The 13,313-nt window shown below is 43.1% G+C and overlaps 1 long non-coding RNA gene across 1 annotated transcript; it reads right to left on the bottom strand.

Moving 5' to 3' along the window:
- Positions 1-204: 204 nt before the first annotated feature.
- LOC145344566 (uncharacterized) lies at positions 205-4,556 on the bottom strand. The gene is made up of 2 exons (XR_013886892.1): positions 4,469-4,556; positions 205-1,441 (listed from the first exon to the last, which is right to left on the bottom strand). It is a non-coding gene; the product is annotated as an uncharacterized LOC145344566 (long non-coding RNA).
- Positions 4,557-13,313: the final 8,757 nt, after the last annotated feature.

A 13,313-nucleotide genomic window follows, 5' to 3' on the forward strand; every position in this document is an offset into this window, starting at 1 on the left:
ACTGATACTGTTCAACACAGAGCCGCTGATTTCTCATAAGCCCTGACGTAAGGAACAGCTCTAGACAAATTAATTTTAATACCCCAAAGCAATACCATACAGATAGGGAGGAGAGACTTTCATTGACCTTACTTACCTTCCACAGCCTCAGGATGTCACCTTGTGAACTGTAGTTGCTGGTTGTAATGACTCAGGAAGCCCAACTGGAAAGGAACACAGTTTATTTACAGAATCCAAAGCAAAACCACAATTGTAGTGTACACACACTAATCCCTGCCTAGGACAAGTAGTTCAGCAGGCCTAACCCTGGGTTTGCCTTACAAAAGATTCTGATAATAAGTTCCACCTAGGCAGGCCACTGCCTGCTACCAGGGGAATTCTCACTCAACAAGCCCCACAGGGAGATCACTAAGTAATTCCCCATTGGCCTCGTGGGCTTTATCGCAGAAACACAGCAACCATTAGCACACGAGAACTAGAGCTCGCACAAACAGCAAAGAGATGAATGTCCATGCTGGACTGCAATTCATAGGTTTCTTCCAGTTGCTCCAGTTTCCTCCCACAGTCTGAAAGACATGCTGGTTAGGGTGCATTGGCCGTGCTAAATTCTCCCTCAGGTGTACCCAAACAGGCACTGGACTGTGACGACTAGGGGATTTTCACAGTAACTTCATTGCAATGTTACTGTAAGCCTACTTGTGACACTAATAAAATTTAAATTCAGTGGAGAGGTAATTGAGTCGGATTTCTACTCTGCTCTTAGTTCCTTATCTAGAAATCCAACAATCTCTATCTCACCCGACATTCTGATTCAGGCGAGGCAAGATCTGTGCAATACAACAGATTGCCATATCCCTGTGTCCGGGGCTGCAGTATTGGAGGGAAAAAGGATATGTGTCTCTTTGTAGGGCAGTAGCAGCCGCAAACCAGATTAGTTTAAAGGTCAAGCCACTTTGAGCAACTAGTGAGAAAGTAAGTTTATAAGGAAATAAGCAGTTTTACTTTTGGAGAGTTGAGGGTGGCTTAGGTCAACTGAAGGTGGGGGGGGTAGTGGTCAGTGCAAGTGGGGTGGATAATGAAGGGTGGTCAGTGGGGGGGAATAATCAACTGGTCAGTAGGGACAGGTGGTCAGTATGTAGGGGATTGGGGTGTGGGGAGGGCAGTCAGGAGGTAGATGCATACATAGTCAGGGGATAAGGAGGACATTTTTCTTATTCATTTACAGGATGTGGACATCACTGGCTAGCCCATCCGTAACTGCCCTTCAGAAGTTGATGGTGAGATGCATTCTTGCATCACTGCAGTCCCTGAAGTGTAGATACACCAACGGTGCAGTTAGGGAGGAAATTCCAGGATTTTGACCAAATGGAATGGCGGTATATTTCCAAGTCAAGATGGTGAGTGACTTGGGGAGGAACCTCCAAGTATAATCAGGCAGCATCTGTGGAGAGAGACAGTCAACATTCATGTTGATGACCATTTCAAAAGTTAAAATCTGTATAAATTGATAAATTGTTCATGAATGGAGTTTTTAAGGAAATCTATGTTCCTTTTATACAAGTTTACATTTATATTGTATTATTTACATTTTTCCAAGTCACAGCCCAGGTTTTGTGATAATTCAAACTGAAGCAATCAATGTTCAGCATTATTATCATTGAAATCAGATTTTTGGCAGCCACATATGTACAGTTTAACATGGAAACCCACATTTCCTGATTGTCTCTGTATTTTCCACCCACATCACCATTTGCTGTGCAGGCTCAAATTGGCCCCAAAAATGGTATTTTGCTTGAGGACAGTTGAGAGAAAATAGTTTTTTTTGGTTTAGAGGGGTGCCATGACATATAAAAGGTTGGGAACCACTAGTATAGGCAAAGCCTTCTAACAATGCAGCATTCCCTCAGCACAGCACTGCAGTCTCACTTTGCCATTTTGTGATCAGGTTGGTGGTACAGTGGTAATATCACAGTGGTAATAGCAATCCAGAGATGTTAGCAAAATACTGCTGAAGGGTCATCCAGACTCGAAACATCCCCTCCGTTCTCTCTCCACAGATGCTGTCAGAATTACTGAGATTTTCCAGCATTTTCCGTTTTAATCCAGGGACCTTCTTGCGTACATATTCAAATTCCACTGGTGTGGAACTGGTGGAATTTAAATTCAATGAACTTGGAAAATAAAGATGGTCTCAGTAATAGCAACTACTGGAATAATAAAGAACAGTTACTTTAAAAACCCATCTGGCTCACAAATATCCTTAATGGAAGGAAATGTGCCATCCTCATCTGGTCTGGCCTATGTGATTTCAGACCCATGCAACGTAATTAGTCTTCTGTGATGACCTAGCAAGCCACTCAGTTCAAAGGCAAATCAGGGTGGACAACAAACACTGACCCTACCATTGATGCTCACATCCTATGAGTCAATAAAGAAAGCATAAGGAGTGAAGTCAAACACGCACCTTTTGATAAAATCCCTGCTGAGCCATGGGTGCTTCTTTCGAAAACATTAAGCTTCGGTTTCTAAGGAAGGGGAAGGTTTTAATTCTTCTGAACAGACTGGAACACAATGGCTGAGCATCCATAATTGCCCTTGAACTGACTGACTTATTAGGCCATCTCAGAGGACAGTTAAGAGTTAACTTGTGGTCTGGTGTCATATATAGGCCAGTCTAAGTAAAGATGGCAGATTTCCTTCCCTAAAGAATGTTAGTAAACCATATGGGTTTTTACAACAATCATCAATGATTTCATGGTTATCAGTAGACTTTTAATTTAAATTTCAGCACCTGCCATGGTGAAATTCAGACCTGGGTCCCTCCACAACATTATATAATTTGATTTATTATTGTCGCATGTATTAGTATACAGTGAAAAGTATTGTTTCTTGAATGCTACACAGAGAAAGCATACCGCTTATAGAGAAGGAAAGGAAAGAGTGCAGAATGTAGTGTCGTAGCTAGGATGTGGAGAAAGGTCAAGTTGGTGCAAGGTGCGTCCATTCAAAAATCTGATGGCAGCAAGGAAGAAGCTGTTCTTGAGTCGGTTGATACACGATCTCAGACTTTTGTATGTTTTTCCCAATGGAAGAAGGTGGAAGAGAGAATGTCCGGGGTGTGTGGAGTCCTTAATTATCCTGGCTGCTTTGCGGAGGCAGCAGGAAGTGTAGATGGAGGCAATAGATGGGAGGTTGGATTGAGTGATGGATTGGGCTGCATTCATGATCTTTTGTAGTTTCTTGCAGTCTTGGGCAAAGTTGGGGCCCATACTAAGCTGTGATATAACCAGAAAGAATGCTTTCTATGGTGCATCTGTAAAAGTTAGTGAGAGTCGTAGCTGACATGCCAAATATCCTTAGTTTTCTGAGAGAGTAGAGGCATTGATGGGCTTTCTTAACTATGGTGTTGACATGGGGGGACCAGAACAGGTTGTTCATGATCTGAACACCTAAAAACCTGAAGCTCTCAACCACTTCTACTTCGTCCCCATTGATGTAGACAGGGGCATGCCCTCCAATACACTTCCTGAAGTTGATGACTATCTCTTTTGTTTTACTGATATTGAGGGAGAGATTATTGTCGTTGCACCAGTTCACTGCATTCTCTATCTCTTTCCTGTATTCTGTCTCGTCATTGATTGAGATCCAACCCAATACAATGGTGTCATCAGCAAACCTAAAAATCGAGTTGGAGGGGAAATTGACCACACCGTCTCAGGTGTTTAAGGAGTATAATAAATGGGTGAGGGCACAGCCTTGTGGGACACCAGTGTTGAGGATGATTGTGGATTATTCTAAATTTCCCTAAATTACCCTCAATTTCTAGATTATTAGTCCGCTGACAATACCACTGAGCCTTTGCCTCCCCTCTCACCCTCTGCAACGTTGAACCAACTTCAGTTAATCAATGCCCATTAACATCCCTACATACCTTTAAGTGCAGCAGTTTATAAAGGATATGATTACAGCAGTAAGTCACTTTCTTGGGAGAAATGACTGCGTAATGATTAAGCAATATGACTACCACTACAGACTGACCTGGAACCATTGAACCATAAGAACATAAGAAATAGGAGCAGGAGTAGGCCATCTAGCCCTTCGAGCCTGCCCCGCCATTCAATAAGATCATGGCTGATCTGTCGTGGCTCAGTTCCACATTCCATACTATAGGGAAGGTGGCCATTTAGCCCATTTTGCCTGTTCTGGCTATTTAATTAATTCCACTTCTCTGCCTTTGCCCTTAGCCTTGCAATTCTTTTCTTTTCATTTGTCCAATTTCCTTTTGAAAGTTACTACTGAATTCCAGTACTCTTTCAGGCAACTTGTTCCAGCATCTCATAACTTTGCAGCATCATGATTTTTTTTTACAGAAAAGTTTTCCCATCTTAGTTCCTGATTTGTTTGCCAGTGATCTTAAATATGAGTACTCTGTTCACTGACCTTATGCTAATGAAACTGATCTTCTTACCTACACTTTGTAATTTTGAACAGCTCTATTGAATTCCCCCTCTGCTAAAGAGCAGTCCAGATTCTCCGGCCTCTCCATGGGAGTGGAGCGTCCGTAGGTATTTGGATATATTAGAGAGAGTGAACCTCGGACTTTGTACAAGTGAAGCATTGGACAAGGTACAAGGAAAGGGTTGTTAATACATTACGAACTAACTGCAGCACTTCCATACATCACTAACTTTTATGATCTTTTTAAGCAATTTGTGATGTTTACTGTTTTAACTCATTTTGGATACTAAAGAACGTTTAACAGGAGAACATTTCCTTGACCTGAAAACAATGGGCCCCCTTTCCAGCCCATTGTGAATGTTACCAGACTGTACACACCTGAATTACCTGATCCTAGGCTAGTTTAAATACTGCATTGACAAGCTGAAACAGGGTCAAGTTGCACATGTCATTGACACGCCTCAGTTAGCAAGCCAGTTATTGCACTGCTTCACTCAAAGCTGCCCCTGTATGCTGGTAGCAGGGCCCGTGAGCAGAGGGTTAACGTCACTGTGGTCTGCTCAAACAGTGAGGCCCATTCATCGAGTTATGTGGGGTTGAAGGTCACATTTGCACAAACCGCCCCTCAGAAATTCCCTTACCCCCTCCCGCCAAAGAAAATGACAGGATGTTGGCACCAGCTTGCTTCACAACCCAACTCAACATTAAGCAATGGAAGTTTCACCCTGAGGTATCATTGGATTATTGTAGGATCACATTGGGCTATAACGTGACCACAGGGGTGATGTGTCGGGAGTGGGGGTTAGGGTTGGCGGGGGGACAAGGCGGGATGCAAAAATATGATCGCTGGCTCGTTATATATCTAACTCTTATTTTCCTCTCCATTCCTTTCAGAGGTGAGTTGGGAAAAGCAATCTTAGATAATTGATTAAAAGAACCTGATGAGGGCTGAAATTTTCCAGCCATGGCAAGCAAGCACAGAGAATTTGGCACTCAGCTAAATCTTCGCTAACTACAGCGGCATCAGAGAATCCCACTGGTTTGAACGGCTAGAAAATTTCAGCCGAGATGATTTTTCCATTCTACGTGACAAATTGTGATTTGGAAAGCAGTACGTGAAAGGCTGCTGGAGACATGTTCAATAACTTCCTTGCTTCTCATCTTTACTCTTTCATAGGATATAGGTATCACTGACAAGGTCAGCATTTGCTATCCACCCCTAATTACCTTTGAACTGAGTGTCTTGCTTAGCCATTTTAGAGGGTTGTTAAGAGTGAACCACATTGCTATGGGCCTGGAGTCACATGTAGGCCAGACCAGGTAAGGATAGCAGATTTCCTTCCTTAAAGGGAACGTGGATTTTTTAACAACAAGAAGTGATGGTTGTCGCGGCTCCCAGATTTACATTCCAGCTTTATTCATTGAAATAAATTCAACCAGATGCCGTGGATCGATTTGAACCCATTCCCCTGGATCATTAGTCCTGAGACATTAGCATCACACCTCCATCTGCCCATAATATTAAAAGAGGAACTGCATTAACAACTAATATTTACATAGCACTGTTAACATAATAAAACACCCAAAGTCTCTTCACAGGTGCATTATAAAGCAGCATTAGATACCATAAGGCAATATTAGAGTGTTCAACAAAAGAGGATTAAGTGGTAGGTTTTAAAGAGCATCTTAAAGAAAGATAGGAGTGTAGAGAATCAGAGAGTTTTAGACAAGGCATTCTAAAGCTTAGGGTCTATTGGCAGCTGAACAGTGATTAAAATTGGAGATGCTCGAAAGGCCAGAAGTAGATGAGCACAGAAATCTCAGAAGGACATGAGCTGAGAGGTTTCAGGAATAAGGAGGGACAAGGCCGTGGAGGGAGTGGGACCAGTTTAATAGCTCATTCAAAGATGCCTCTGAATGGACTTCTTCTGTGCTCGCTGGGTGAATTGTGGAGCAAGGTGTCTATTGGATGATCACTCCTGCTAAATTTGTATTTCGGCTCCATTGGAAGTCAAAAGTGAGGCCATTTGATCTATTGTGCTAAAACCGACCTTTACCCTGACTCCATGACCACTTTGTTACTTCTTTTCAATCTACTCTTTCTCTCAATTCTGGTGAGCATCCACTTCATGCTCTTTGTAAATTTGAGCTCAACCAAAACTTTGGTGCCATTAATTGCACCAATCCCGTTCACTCATCACCCCTGTGCTCACTGACCAACATTAGCTCTTGGACTGGTAACACGTAATTATAAAATTGATGTGTTCATTTTCAAATCCCTCCAAGACCTCACCTGATCGCTGTTTCAGTGATCTCCTTCAATCTCCACAACCCTCTGAGATCTCCCACAACTCCAAATCTGTCCTCTTGTGCGCTCTGCGTTTCACCATTCCACCTAATGGCAGCTATGTCTTAAGCTGCCTAGGCACAAAGCTTTGGAATCCCCTTTCGAAACCTGCCCACATTCTAGCTCTCCCTCCTACTTTTAGACTTTCCTTAAAATCTACCCCTTTAATCAAGCTTGTGATCATCTTCTCGAACATCTTCTTGTGTAGATCAGTGTTAAATGTTGATTGATAATCACAGAATCACTATAGTGCAGCAGAAGGACATTTGGCCCATCAAGCCTGTACCGACAACAATCCTATCCAGACCTTATCCCTGTAACCCCATGCATTTAACCTGCTAATCCCCCTGACATTAAGGGGCAATTTAGCACAGGCAGTCAACTCAACCCACACATCTTTGGAGTGTGGGAGGAAACCAGAGCAATTGGAGGAAACCCACGCAGACACAGGGAGAACTCACGCGGACAATGACCCAAGACAGGAATTGAACTCGGGTTTCTGGTACTGTGATGCAGCAGTGCTAACCACTGTGCCACGATGTAGCACCTGTGTAGCATTTTAGGATATTTTGCCATGTTGAAGGTGTTATATAACAGCAAGTTGCTGTTGTTGCTTATCTAACTCATTCCTAAGCCTTAATCATAGGACTGTGCTATTTATTCTCAATCACTTACTGCAAGTCAGCTCCAAGTCTGAAAAAGAAAATGCAACTGTAATATTAACAGTCTTAACTCCTGGCAGGAACTCTAATGACAGTTAATCTTCTTGAGCACTCCTTGGCTCTTGGGTGTGTGACTGATGTGCCATTTACAGTAGATTCACAGTTTGAACACATTCCCCAGTTGATACAGTAAACATGCCAGACTAGCATCAGACCACAGCAAAGTCTGGGCGGTGTTTTGTTCAGCTGCAGACAGAATCTCTGACACATGGGATCATTTTGCACATTGCCCACACTGACAGCCTAAGGGCTTGGTGTTCCAGCAACAACACACTGCATTTGCACAGTGCTCGTTGGCCATTCCAGGTGAGCCTGGGCTTCACAACCTCAACATTTCCCAAGCCTGCATTATTATATCAATTCCATGAAATAACCCATTGGCTAACTTGGGCAGTGCTTTAAATCAGGACATCACCCCAAAGCTAATCACTGGTTGGGCTCCAACCAGATTTATGTGTCCAATTTTGGGCACCTCACTTTAGGAAGGATGTCAAGACCATAGAGACCACGCAGCGGTGGTTTCCCTGAGATATCTGGGTCAAGAGATTTCAGTTATGTGGGGGGACTAGAGGAGCTGAGGTTGTTCTCTTTTAAGTAGAGAAGATTAAGAGAAGACTAACTAGAGATGTCCAAAATGACGAAGGGTTTAGAAGGGATAGATTAATAAGGAGAAACTGTTTCCACTGGCAGGAATGTTGGTAACCAAAGGATGCAGATTTAAGGTAATTGGAAAATAGCCAGAGCGGAGATGATGAGAATTTATTTTACGCAGCAAGGTATTATGATCTGCAACATACTGCCTGAACGGGTGTGGAAGCAGATTCAGTAGTGATTTTCAAAAGGGAATTGGATAAATACTTGAAAGGAAAAGAATTGCAAAACTGTGATGAAGGAATTGAGTGGTGGGACTAATTGCTTAGCTCTTTTAAAGGGCTGGTACTGGCATGAAAGGCTGAATAGTCTCCTCTATGCTTTATAAGTTAATGAGCAGTATTATAGGAATGAATCCCAGGCCATGGTGTAAATATTAGAAGACTTACAGCCTAATGAAAACTATAGGTTTTAAGAAGGTTGTTAAAAACAGAGATAGAGGTGGTAAGTACAGAAGTGCAATGGTTATATTACTGGACTAGTAATCCTGAGACTGGACAAGTAATCCATTAAAACATGAGTTCAAATCCCATCAGTTACATTTGTAAAAAAACTGGTAATAGCCAAAGTGTTGTTATAAACCCAACTGGATTCACTGACAACCTTTAGTGCTGGCAGCTAGCTGTCCTTACCCAGTTCAGCTGATGTGATTCCAGTTCCATGCCATTGCATTTGACTTTTAAATTCCTCCTGAAGGGGCCGAGCTTGCCACTCGGTTGTATCAAATTGCAAAACAGTTCAAGGAGAAGGTTTGCCTTGTTGAGTCAACTAGAGATGGGCATTAAACACTTTCCTTGGCTGTAGTGTCCACATCCTAGAAGTGAAGAATATTGATGTTCAAAAAATTGCACTAAAGAGCCTAAAGGTTTTACTCCGATAGTGGGATAACAGAAAGCAGCATGTGAACAGACAGATGCCAGTAAAGAAATGTGTACGTGACATATATTGTGTTTACTCCCTGTGCAGAGCTCTATGCGTCATTTTTGCACATCCATTATGTAGACATGATGTAATCTGGGTAGGTTCTTTACCCAGAGGGTGGTGAGGGATTGGAATGCCCTGCCTGCTGCGGTTGTAAATGCGCCTAGTTTGGGGGCGTTTAAGAGATCTGTGGATAGGTTTATGGACGAAAAGGGATTGGTTTAGATTAGTGGGTCATTGTTTTTTTTTAACTGGTCGGCGCAACATCGTGGGCCGAAGGGCCTGTTCTGCGCTGTAGTGTTCTATGTTCTATATGCACTGAAACAATTGTGTCAATGCTTCACAACTGATCAAAGGTTTGACAAGCAATTTAATTATAATGAAATCTTATTTTCTTCTTTGAAACAAACACAGTGGTACAGTGGTTAGCACTGCTGCCTCACAGCGCCAGGGACCCAGGTTCAATTCCGCCCTCGGGCCATTATCTGCGCGCAGTTTGCACTTTCTCCCCATGTTTGCGTGGGTTTCTTCCAGGTGCTCCAGACTTCTCCCACACTCCACAGATGTGCGGGTTAGAACATAAGAAATAGGAGCAGGAGTAGGCCATCTAGCCCTTCGAGCCTGCCCCGCCATTCAGTAAGATCATGGCTGATCTGTCGTGGCTCAGTTCCACATTCCCGCCCTCTCCCCATAACCCTTAATCCCCTCTCTTATCAAAAACCCATCAACCCGCGTCTTAAAAATATTTAGCGAGGTAGCCTCCACCACTTCAACGGGCAGAGAATTCCAGAGATTCACCACCCTTTGAGTGAAGAAGTTCCTCCTCAACTCCGTTCTAAACCGCCCCCCCTTTATCTTGAGGCTGTGCCCCCTAGTCCTACTATCCTTTCTGAGCGGGAAGAGTCTCTCCACCTCTATCCTATCCATCCCATTCATCATCTTATACGTCTCAATGAGATCTCCCCTCATTCTTCTAAACTCTAACGAGTACAAGCCTAGTTTATTCAGCCTCTCCTCATAGCTCAACCCCCTCAACTCCGGCATCAGCCTAGTAAACCTCCTCTGCACTCCCTCCAAGGCCAAAATATCCTTGCGTGAGTACGGCGCCCAAAACTGCACACAGTACTCCAGCTGCGGCCTCACCAATGCCCTATACAGCCGCAGCAAGACCTCCCTACTTTTATATTCAATCCCCCTCGCTATGAAGGCCAGCATCCCATTCGCCTTCCTGACCACCTGCTGCACCTGCAAGCTGGGTTTTTGCGACTCATGCACAAGGACCCCGAGGTCCCTCTGCACCGTCGCCTGCTGCAGTTTTTCGCCACGTAAGTAATAATCCTTCCTACCATTATTCCTACCAAAGTGGACCACCTCGCACTTGCCAACATTAAATTCCATTTGCCATTTCCTGGCCCTTTCGCCCAGCCTATCTAGATCCTTCTGTAGACTCTCCACACCCTCCGCACAATTTGCCGTTCCCCCAATCTTGGTGTCATCAGCAAATTTCGACACCCTACACTCGGTTCCCTCCTCCAGATCATCTATATAAATGGTAAATAGCTGAGGCCCCAGCACCGACCCCTGGGGCACTCCACTAGTCACCATCCGCCAATCCGAATAGCACCCATTGACCCCCACTCTCTGCCTCCTATTTGACAACCAATCCTCTATCCACGCTAACACCCTACCCCCAACTCCATGTCCCCTGACCTTCTGCAGGTGGATTGGCATGTAAATTGACCCTAATGTTGGGGATTGGCAGGGTAAATGTGTGGGGTTAGAGGAATAGGGGCTAGGTGGGATTGTGGTCAGTGTGGATTTGATGGGCCAAATTAAAGTAAAGTTTATTTATTAGTCACAAGTAAAGCTTACATTTTAACAGTACAGTGAAGTTACTGTGAAAATCTCCTAGTTGCCACAGTCTGGTGCCTGTTCAGGTCAATGCACCTAACCAGTATGTCTTTCAGGATGTGGGAAGAAACCGGAGCCCCCGAAGGAAACCCATGCAGACACGGGGAGAATGTGCAAACTCCACACAGTGACCCAAGCCAGGAATTGAACTCGGCTCCCTGGCACTGTGAAGCAGCAGTGCTACCAACTGTGCTACCTTGCCACCCAAATAGCCTCTTTCTGTACTGTAGGGGTTCTATGATTCTATGAAATCATTTGTTGCTGGTCCAAGCAACAGAGTTGCCATTTCCAGCCTGATTGGCCCATACTCAGACCATGACAGATCAGACGTGACATGAAGTGTATTGGAAATCTCTCAAGATTATCTGATAAATTGTTGCTTGGCGGTAGACAACTTGAATATCACTGAAAAGGGACACAGTTGCCAAGGTTTTTCATCTTGCACTCATCAGGACAAACACAAGAGTACCAAATTTCAAACAATCACAACAAATTACACTTTAGGAGAAAAGAGTGTGGATTGGTTGGAGGTCAACTCTGATTGGCTCAGGTGTTGCCATGAAGAAATCAATGTGTTACAGTGGGCTCCCTGAGTTCCCAAGTAATTCAAAAAAGGCACAAGACTTGTATATATTTCTCTTGCTTGCAAAGAACAGATCCCTGCACATGGATGTTTGTCACTTTGAACAAACATAAATGAGCCACATTATTATAGTTTGGCTGTTAGTGTGGCTATTAGCACACTTAGGCTTGTTCAGAAAATTGCGTGAAACAGTTTAAAGGCAAATGCTGAAATGTGGAATCACATCTAATAGTAGATGTTTTGTGTTGGATTTTGCAAGCACAGGCTGATTTATTAAGGTCTGTGCTCTGCCTAGTGTGAATAACTGAAGGAACATGCTGTTTGATTCAATCAGCCAATCATTGGGATGTGCGAGCTACATATTTGGCATCATAACAGCAATGAAATTCATACAAGATGTTGCTCAATTTTGTGCTAGGCAGAAAGTCTTTTTGGACTAAGACAGCATCCTGTTCATGAAAAGAACACTCACATGGCCACTTCATAGTGACAGTGTAAAAGGCTTACTTAGGTTGTTCAATTTTAAAGTTTAAAGCTTATTTATTATTGTGTCAAGTAGGCTTCCATCAACACTGCAATTAAGTTACTGTGAAAATCCCCTGCTCAATGCACTTTGGCACCTTTTCAGGTACATTGAGAGAGAATTTAGCATGGCCAATGCACCTAACCAGCATGTTGTTCAGATTGTAGGAGGAAACTGGAGCACCTGGAGGAAACCCATGCAAACACAGGGAGAACGTGCAAACTCCACACAATCACCCAGGCTGGGAGTTAGACCCAGGCCCCTGGCAGTGCTAACCATTGTGCTACCATGCCAATTTTATTAGATACTTTTGCCTTTTCAGAGTAGCTTGTGGTAGTCCAGGCACTTTTCAGATGTGAAATTGGCAGTCTTTGGCCCATTTATGAGTTTACACAATACATATTAAACGAATAGTCCAAAGACACTAAACAAGAAAATTTCTACTCAATACCAAAATAGTACTCTATTTGTATTGTTTCCTTAACATTTATACTTGCATTACTGAATTGAAAGTAGCCGAGGGCCAACGATGACAATCACCCCAAAATGAACCAGAAATTCAGTAAAGAATTGTGTACTTCCAGAGAAAAAGAATGTCAGCAGCAATCTGGAAATAAGATCTCCTCAGAGAGATTATGGCACTTACTTTGCTATCTGGTTGGGATTGATGTAGGGGGTTACCTATGTACATCTTAACAGATGTCAGTTATCTAGTTTCATTGGGCTTAATGGGACATTTCTGAGTTTTACTTCCACAAAGTACAATTTCAGGTCAAGAGTAAAGTACAGAATTTCCCCCCAAAATGTTCCTAAGAATGAGTCACGGACAGGAACAGATAGTAAGTAAAGCAAGGCTTTATTTTTCAAAAGATCCTTTGACTTTAATTAAATCCAACCTAAACATTTTAAAATCTTTAGTGACATATCACTAATATAAATCTCTAAACTGTGGTCCAGGCAAGTGGTGGCATGAGCACTATCTTCAAGAGTAACTTCAATATGAGTTTTTTTTATTGATCTATCCAATCTGATAGCACAAAAAAAGCCATTCAGTCAGGCAAGCCTCTGTTGGTTCTTTCTAAGAGCGATCAGTTAGGCCCATTCCCCAGATCCTTTGCCATATCCGTTTTTTTCTCTCTATCCAATTCCCTTTTAAAGGCTGCCACTGAATCTCTATCCACTGCTGCAAGAGACAGT

The sequence above is a fragment of the Carcharhinus amblyrhynchos genome, chromosome 6 (assembly GCF_965287045.1).
Source record: "Carcharhinus amblyrhynchos chromosome 6, sCarAmb.v2.hapA, whole genome shotgun sequence".
NCBI lineage: Eukaryota > Metazoa > Chordata > Chondrichthyes > Carcharhiniformes > Carcharhinidae > Carcharhinus > Carcharhinus amblyrhynchos.